This window comes from Gossypium hirsutum, chromosome D13 (genome assembly GCF_007990345.1).
Source record: "Gossypium hirsutum isolate 1008001.06 chromosome D13, Gossypium_hirsutum_v2.1, whole genome shotgun sequence".
NCBI classification, from domain to species: domain Eukaryota; kingdom Viridiplantae; phylum Streptophyta; class Magnoliopsida; order Malvales; family Malvaceae; genus Gossypium; species Gossypium hirsutum.
In genome coordinates this window covers 27,772,256-27,781,187 of record NC_053449.1, presented here as the reverse complement: position 1 = coordinate 27,781,187, position 8,932 = coordinate 27,772,256, and the positions used below count along the sequence as shown (strand labels likewise).

The 8,932-nt window shown below is 36.9% G+C and overlaps 1 pseudogene; it reads right to left on the bottom strand.

The window, feature by feature from the left end:
• Positions 1–257: 257 nt before the first annotated feature.
• The window catches only part of LOC121224948 (uncharacterized), a 12,304-nt pseudogene continuing 3,629 nt past the window's right edge, over positions 258–8,932 (bottom strand).

The window sequence follows — 8,932 nt, the reverse complement described above, 5'->3', positions numbered from 1 at the left end:
CAGGGGAAAATCACAAAACTGATTTTTGAGTTGTGAAACTCAAGATACGATTTTTGAAGCGACTAGTACTCAGACTGGGCAGTGTCTGGAAAAATTTTTAAAAGTCTGTCAACACCTCGTATTCGACTCCGGTGACGGACTCGGGTTCGGGGTGTTACATTAGCGGTCCCGAAACCACTTCTCGACTAGGGTCAATTTTGGGCTGTCACATCCCCCCTTTAAGGATTTTCGTCCTCGAAAATCTTACCGGTAAACAGGTGTGGACATTGATTTCTCATAGTTTCCTCAGGTTCCCATGTAGTCTCCTCTACCCCGTGCTTTTTCCACAATACTTTCACGAGAGCGACATTTTTATTTCTTAGTTGTTTGAGCTCTCGAGCTAAAATCTTAATATGTTCTTCTTCGTAAGTCATATCCTGTCGTAACTCAATTTCCGTCGGTGTAATTATATGTGAAGGATTCGAACGATACCGACGTAGCATAGATACATGGAACACATCATGCATCTTCTGTAATTCAGATAGCAATGCTAGCCGATAAGCTACTGGTCCAACTTTTTCAATTATTTCATATGGTCCAATAAAACGCGTACTCAACTTGCCCTTCCATCCAAATCTAATAACTTTCTTCCATAGAGACACTTTTAAAAATACCTTATCACCAACTTAAAATTCAATTTCCTTTCGTTTCAAATCCGCATAAGATTTCTGTCTATCGATGCAGCTTTCAAAAAATCTCGAATCACTTTCACTTTTTCTTTGGTTTCTTTTATTAGATCAACTCCATAAATCTGATTTTCCTTGAGTTCAGTCCAATACAATGGCGTCCGACATTTATGACCATACAATGCTTCATAAGGTGCTATCTTCAAACTTGTGATAGCCCTAATTTGACCCTAGTCGGAAAGTAGTTTCGGGACCACAAAACTGAGTCATAAAAATAATTAACTATTCAATTCTGTGTTTATTATATGTGTAAATGCATGTGTGAAAGTTTCATGCTTTGATTTGGTTATTTGTATGTGAAATTTTTAAGATAGGACTCATGTCATAAAAATTGAAAGTGTGATAGGTAAATTTTAAAGTACCAAATAATGCATGAATGAGGGATTTGCATGTCAAATGCACTAATTTTGTTTAGTGGCCGGCCATAAATGATGGTTGCTGTATAATATATGTTTTTTTTAGTATTATAATAAGTGATGGCTTTATTTTCAAAATAAATTAATTAGTAAAATAATAAAAGATGATAAAAAATATATATATGCTCATCTTTCTTCTTGATTTTCTGAATTTGGGAAAGGAAATATTGAAGAGGAAACCAAGGTATTCAGCCATGGCTATCCTAATTTAAGGTATGCAGTGTGATCTTTTATTTTAATTGACTATAAGATTAAATTGATAAGTACATAGCTTATTTAACCCATGGTTTAAATTCATGAATCAATGAACAAATGTCCATTCGGCAAGTGCTAAATTGGTATTATTTTGATAAGTTTTTTTGGGAAGATGTTAGTTAATTGTTAAATAGCTTAAATGATGGTTGAATGAGTAGAATTCATGGTTGAAAAGTACAAATTGAAAGTTGTCGTATGAGTGTATATGCATTTTAGAAAGAAAAGCGTTGTTGTTTAGTTGAGTTTTCATTTGATAAATATTCATTCAGTCAAAAGGGAGAGGAATAAGATGAATTTAAAATGTTGTGGTTTATTATTTTAGTTGGTTAAATGATTGTGGTTATTACCGAATAAAATTGTGTTAAGGGAAATAGGATTAAATATTGGTTTGATGAACTAAATAAATATATATATATTCGACTATATAGATTTGATATATACTTGAAAATATAATAAGTCTTGAGGGATTATGCTTGTGTATGTGAACTAAATGTTAATGGATATTAGGCTAAAAGGAGAAAAAGGTTAAGTCATAAGAAAATTTGAGGGATATTCATATTTAGACATCTGGGGTTGTATGAACTTTGGTTATTTGAGTTATGTGTTATGTGAACTATTTAATTGATATACATAATCGGTCATTGTTTGGCAATAATGTAACCTATGTGTAATTTGCTACAATTGATCATGAGATGAAATTTGTATATGAAAGCTAAGTTTGAGTGGTTAGGGCCGAATGGGATATATATGATATAAAAGCATGTTATAATTATATATTGGTGTATACGTGGTTGTAATTAATCCTCTACTTGGATTCGATTAGGTATGGTCATGATATGAGTTTAATAGGGTTAATACCTTAAAATTGAATGGAGTTTTAGTTAACCTTATGTGTCATGTGCGTTAAAATAGTTGATGATTTGGGTGTTATTATATGCATTTAGGCTAAGGATTTTTCAACTATGTTTTATATCTATGAAATGATTACAATGGATAATATGTAAGAGTAATTTCGGCTTGTTAAAAATGTAGTACGTGTATGGCAAATTGTATAAACATAATGTATTGAAGTTACCCTATAAAGTCGAAATGGGTAATTAAATTATTGGTGTGTATGGATTTTTTATTTATCTATTGTAACTTGGCATGTGAAATGGGTGTATGATAGTTAATATGTGTGCTTAAGGTGATGTGATAAAATAATTAGGTATATGGTTTGGTTTCATGATTGAGTATAAGGGTTAAGTACTTTAAAAGGGCTTTTAATGTTCGAAATGATTAAACAAATTCATTTGTTTAAATTTAAGCTCAAGAGCAAAGAGGAACTAGACCAGATAAGGGAAAGGAGAAAGCGATCGAATAGCCTATCCGCAACTGTTCAAAAATATCCGAGGTAAGTTTTGAGTAATTACAGTTATTACATAATTGATGTAATGAGATAAGCATGATAAATGAATTGCAATCTATTGTCTCTACTTTAATAAGGTTGTTTAATAAATAACTTGAGTATATGGAATATAATCGAATAGAAATTAAGAGTTAAGCTGAGATAGGGAAATGGTTATATGCTCTTGTGGAAAATTGTTGAACCGAAAGTTATATTGAATGTGTATTTTCGTTTTGTGCTCATACTCGAATGAATAAAGTGAAGTACAAATGTGATATGTTATGTGAGCCAAATTATCATGTGGGTAAATATGCTTAGCTCTCGATATATTATATATATCCGGGTCAAATCCCGCAGGCTTCGTGCTGGTAATGTATATCCGGGTCAAATCCCGCAGGCTTTGTGCTGGTAATGTATATCCGGGTTAAATCCCGTAGGCTTGGTGCTAGTATTATATCCAGGCTTAAAGTTCCGCAGACTTTGAGCTAGTAACGGGATTCGGGTTTGAAACCTAGCAGGCTTAACGCTGGTGATTCGAATGAGATTACAAACTCAAATGTTCAAAGTTAACTATTATTGAATATGTATGATACATGGTAATGACCAGGTACGTATATACGTATTATATACCGTTATGTGAATTGATTGCAAAGTGAGTCATTAGTATCAAACAACGATATAATTATGTGAATTAAATTAGTTGTATGAGCCATATAGTAAAGTAAAGCATGTGCTAAAAAATTCTTTGTGTATTATATTCGGCCAATAGTCTTTATGTGTGGTATACTTGTGCATATTTGGTCTAGTGATTGTAATTAGAATATGAATTTGGTAATATTCATTGTTCGATTTAAATGATATGTTTTTAATTGTTGAAATGCTTAAAACTTACTAAGCCTTGAAAGCTTACTCTATTTCTTTTCTCTCTGTTTTATAGATTGTTGATTTTGGCCACCGACTCGGGGATCGTCAGCAGTTCATCGTACTATCGATCTTGTTGGTACAGTTATAGTTTGGTCCCGATATGGCATGTATAGTTTGGACTGTTGACAAAATACGTTTTGTAATTGTAAATATCTTGGCCGTATGAAGATGGCATTTTATAACTTATAAATCTGTATGTATTCAGTTCGATTTCTGCTTTTGTTGATAGATTATGTGATTGAAATTAAATGTTTAGCTTGGTAATACCTCATAGCCTAAATCGGTGATCGGACTCGACCTAGGGGTGTTACATTTTATTGGTATTAGAGCTACGGTTTAGTCGATTCTAGGACTAACGTAGAGTGTTTGAGTCTAGCTATACATGCCATATAGTATTAATACGATAGTATGATGAATTCTGACAGTTAAAAATGTGTTTTCGTATAATAATGGATCCCGATCCCAATCGAGCGGTAGCTGATGATGTTGAGAGTGTAGCGCCTGCTCTCGCACCTGGGATAGCGCCGATGGACTCTCAACCTATTGCAAGCAATCAGAACGATGAGGCTAGACAAGCTTTCTATAGTGTATTGAATGATTGGTTCAACCAATACATTCGAACCAATACGGCTGTTCCACAACCCCCACTCCCGAATAGTACACCCTCTGCACCTACGATACCTCTGGTAACTGATCAGACAAGGTTAAATAAGTCCCCGGTTGACAGAATCCGAAAGCACGGGCTACTAAATTTAAAGCTACAGATAGTGATGATGCCGAGCAAGCTGAATTTTGGTTGGACAACACTATTCGAGTACTTGATGAACTATCTTGCACACCCGATGAATGCCTGAAATGTGCTATACCCTTGCTACGTGATTCTGCTTACTATTGGTGGAACACATTGGTTTCTGCTGTACCCAGAGAACGGGTGACGTGGGAGTTCTTCCAAACTGAATTTCGAAAAAAATATATCAGTCAGAGGTTCATTGATCAGAAATGAAAAGAATTTCTTGAGCTTAAACAGGGTTCCATGTCAGTTACCGATTATGAACGGCAGTTTGTCAGACTCAATAGATATGCTCGGGAATGTGTATCGTCTGAGGCTATTATGTGTAAATGTTTTGAAGATGGGCTGAATGAAGATATAAAGATGTTTGTTGGCATTCTTGAAATACGAGAGTTTGTAATACTTGTCGAGCGAGCTTGCAAGGCCGAAGAGCTTAGTAAAGAAAAAAGGAAAGCTGATGTCGAAGCTGGAGAATTTCGTAAAAGATCTTCAGGAAAGTCTTTTCAGCAATCATCGAAGAAATTTTGAGATGATTCTAGCCGATCAAAGAATATTTCAGGTTTTTCCAGACGAGACCACGATCGACCCCCTATGAGTACACGAGCAACTTCAGTTGCCAGTGTTGGAAATGATCGTCGGGACAGGACAGAGTGCAAGTATTTTGGTAAATGGCATTTGGGGAGTTATAGGTTTCATGACCGCTCCTGTTATAAATGCGGGTCAGCCGACCATTTTATTAAAGACTGCCCGAGATTATCCGAGCAAAATGTGAACCAGAGTGGGAAACCGAGTATTACAGCACGAGGTAGACCACCTAGGAATACGGGGAATGCTAGTGGCGGTCAGAGAGGGTCTAGAGATGCTAGAACCAGATCCGAGGCTCGTGCTCCTGCTAGAGCGTATGCTATACGCGCACGCAAGGATGCTTCTTCGCCTGATGTTATTACCGGTACTTTTACTCTCTTTGATACTTATGTGATTGCTTTGATTGACCCTGGTTCTACTCATTCATATGTATGTGAGACTTTACCATCCAGTAAGACTCTACCTGTTGAGTCTACTGAGTTTGTAATCCGAGTGTCAAATCCCTTGGGTCAATATGTGTTAGTCGACAAAGTGTGCAGGAAATGTCCCCTGATAATCCGAGGTTCCTATTTTCCGGCCGATTTGATGCTTCTACCGTTTAGTGAATTTGATGTTATTCTCGGTATGGATTGGTTGACCGTTCATGATGCAGTTGTGAATTGCAAAAGAAAGACTATTGATTTGAGATGCGCAAATGATGAGATAATCCGAGTTGAGTCTACTGATATGAACGGGTTACCAGCAGTTATATCCTCGATGTTGGCTCAGAAATATGTCAAAAAGGGGTGTAAGGTGTATCTTACATACGTACTTGATAGTAAAGAATCAGAAAAGAAGCTTGAATCAGTATCAGTGGTTTGTGAGTATCCATATGTTTTTCCCGAGGAATTGCCAGGGTTACCACCTGTTCGGGAGGTAGAGTTTGGTATTGAACTTGAACCTGGGACTACACCAATTTCGATAGCGCCATACCGTATGGCACCAACGGAATTGAAGGAATTGAAAACTCAGTTGCAAGAGTTGACGGATAGAGGTTTCACTCGACCGAGTTTCTCACTTTGGGGTGCACCAGTATTGTTCATGAAAAAGAAAGATAGAACCATGAGATTGTGCATCGACTATCGTCAGTTGAATAAAGTGATGATAAAGAATAAATATCCGTTATCACGTATTGATGATTTGTTTGATCAGCTAAAGGGAGCTTCAGTGTTTTCAAAGATTGATTTGAGATCGGGTTATTATTAGTTGCGAGTTCGAGATTCAGATATACCTAAAACTACTTTCAGAACTAGATACGGTCACTACGAGTTCTTAGTGATGCCGTTTGGGCTCACTAATGCTCCTGCAGTATTTATGGATTTGATGAACTGAATTTTCAGGCAGTATTTGGACCGGTTTATAGTTGTGTTTATAGATGACATCTTGATTTATTCACACGATGAAACTGAACACGCCGAGCACCTGAGATTAGTGTTTCAGATTTTACGGGATAAGCAGTTATATGCTAAGTTTAGTAAATGTGAATCCTGGTTGAGAGAAGTTAGCTTTTTGGGACATGTAGTATCTGCATCGAGAATTCGAGTTGATCCGAGCAAAATTTCAGCCATACTTGATTGAAAGCCCCCGAGAAATATTACTGAAGTTCAGAGCTTTTTGGGACTTGCTAGTTACTACAGACGGTTTGTAAAAGGTTTCTCGATGATAGCCACACCAATGACGAAACTACTTCAGAAAGATGTTAAGTTCGAATAGTCAGAAAAGTGCCAGAAAAGTTTCGACCAACTGAAAACGCTTTTGACGGAAGCCCCAGTGTTAGTGCAGCCTGGATCTGGTAAAGAGTTTGTCATTTACAGTGATGCGTCCTTACATGGGCTGGGTTGTGTATTCATGCAAGATGGTCGAGTTGTAGCTTACGCATTGAGGAAATTGAAGCCACATGAGAAAAACTATCCGGCTTATGATATCGAATTAGCCGCCATAGTTTTTGCTTTAAAAATATGGCGACATTACTTGTTCGGAGAAAGATGTCATGTATATTCAGATCATAAAAGCCTCAAATATTTAATGACTCAAAAAGATTTGAATCTGAGACAAAGACGTTGGCTTGAATTGTTGAAAGATTATGATCTTGTTATTGACTATCACCTTGGAAAGGCTAACGTGGTTGCCGATGCTTTGAGTCACAAATCACTGTTTGCTTTACGAGCGATGAATGTTCACTTGTCCGTTTCATCCGATAATGTGTTAGTAGCAGAATTAAAAGCCAAACCGTTATCGATTCATCAAATATGTGAAACCTAGAAAGTTGAGGATGAATTGGTGGCTCAATGAGCTGAATGTGTTTTGAATGTGGATTTAGAGTTTCAAATTGATGACAACGATTTTTTGAGGTTCAAAAGTCGATTGTGTGCTCCAATAAATTCAGAACTTATTTCGATTATTTTGAACGAAGCTCATAATAGCCGAATGTCGATCCATCCCGGTAGCACGAAAATGTACAACGATCTGAAACGTCAGTTTTGGTGGCCTGGTATGAAACGAGACATCTCTGACTTTGTTTGAAGTGTTTGGTATGTCAACAAGTGAAAGCGGAACATCAAGTGCCTTCAGGATTACTTCAGCCGATCATGATACCCGAATGGAAATGGGATCAAGTCACGATGGATTTTGTATCTGGGTTGCCGTTGTCGTCAACCAAGAAAGATACGATCTGGGTTGTTGTTGATAGATTGACAAAGTCGGCTCATTTATTTCCGTACGTACGGATTATTCACTTGACAAACTAGCCGAGTTGTATATTTCTCAGATTGTGAGGTTACACGGGGTACCTATTTCTATTGTGTCGGATACAGATCCGAGATTCACATCGCGATTTGGAAGAATTGTAAGAAGCATTGGGTACCAAGTTGCATTTTAGCACCACTTTTCATCCCCAGACTGATGGTCAATCCAAGCGGATCATTCAGATACTCGAGGATATGTTGAGATGTTGCATCCTTGAGTTTAGTGGTTCATGGGAACGATATTTCCTTTGATAGAATTCGCTTACAATAATAGTTTTCAATCAAGCATTAAGATGGCACCTTACGAGGCTTTATACGGTCGTAAATGCCGTACACCATTGTTTTGGATCGAGCTTAATAAAAATAAAATCTCGGGGTTGATTTGGTTAAAGATGCTGAGCAGAAAGTAAAAGTAATTCGTGAAAGTCTAAATGCAGTTCAGATCGCAGAAGTCGTACGTGGATTAAAGTGAAAAGATATGAATATCAGGTATGAACAAAGTGTTTCTAAAGTTCACCTTGGAAAAGAATGCTCAGATTGGCTGTAAAGGCAAATTGAGTCCGAGTTTCATTGGACCGCATGAAGTATCTGAACGAATGGGCCAGTCACATACAGATTGATTTACCCCCTGAACTTGAAAAGATTCACAGGTTTTTCAGTCTCGATGCTTCGACGTTATAGATTCGATCCATCGCACATAATAATCCATCTGAGATTGAGATTCAAACTGATTTGAGTACGAAGAAGAACCGGTTCGTATTTGGCTCGTGAAGTAAAAGAACTACGAAATAAGAAAATCTCATTAGTGAAGGTACTGTGGCTTAAGCATGGGGTTGAAGAAGCTACTTGGAAACTAGAAGACTCTATGAAGGATAGATATCCTAACTTATTCACCGGTAAGATTTTCGGGGACGAAAATTTCTTAAGTGTGGGAGAGTTATGACAGCCCTAATTGACCCTAGTCAGAAAGTGGTTTCGGGACCAAGAAACCGAGTCATAAAAATATTAACTGTTAAATTATGTGTTTATTATATGTTCAATGCATGTGTGAAGGTTTCATGCTTTTG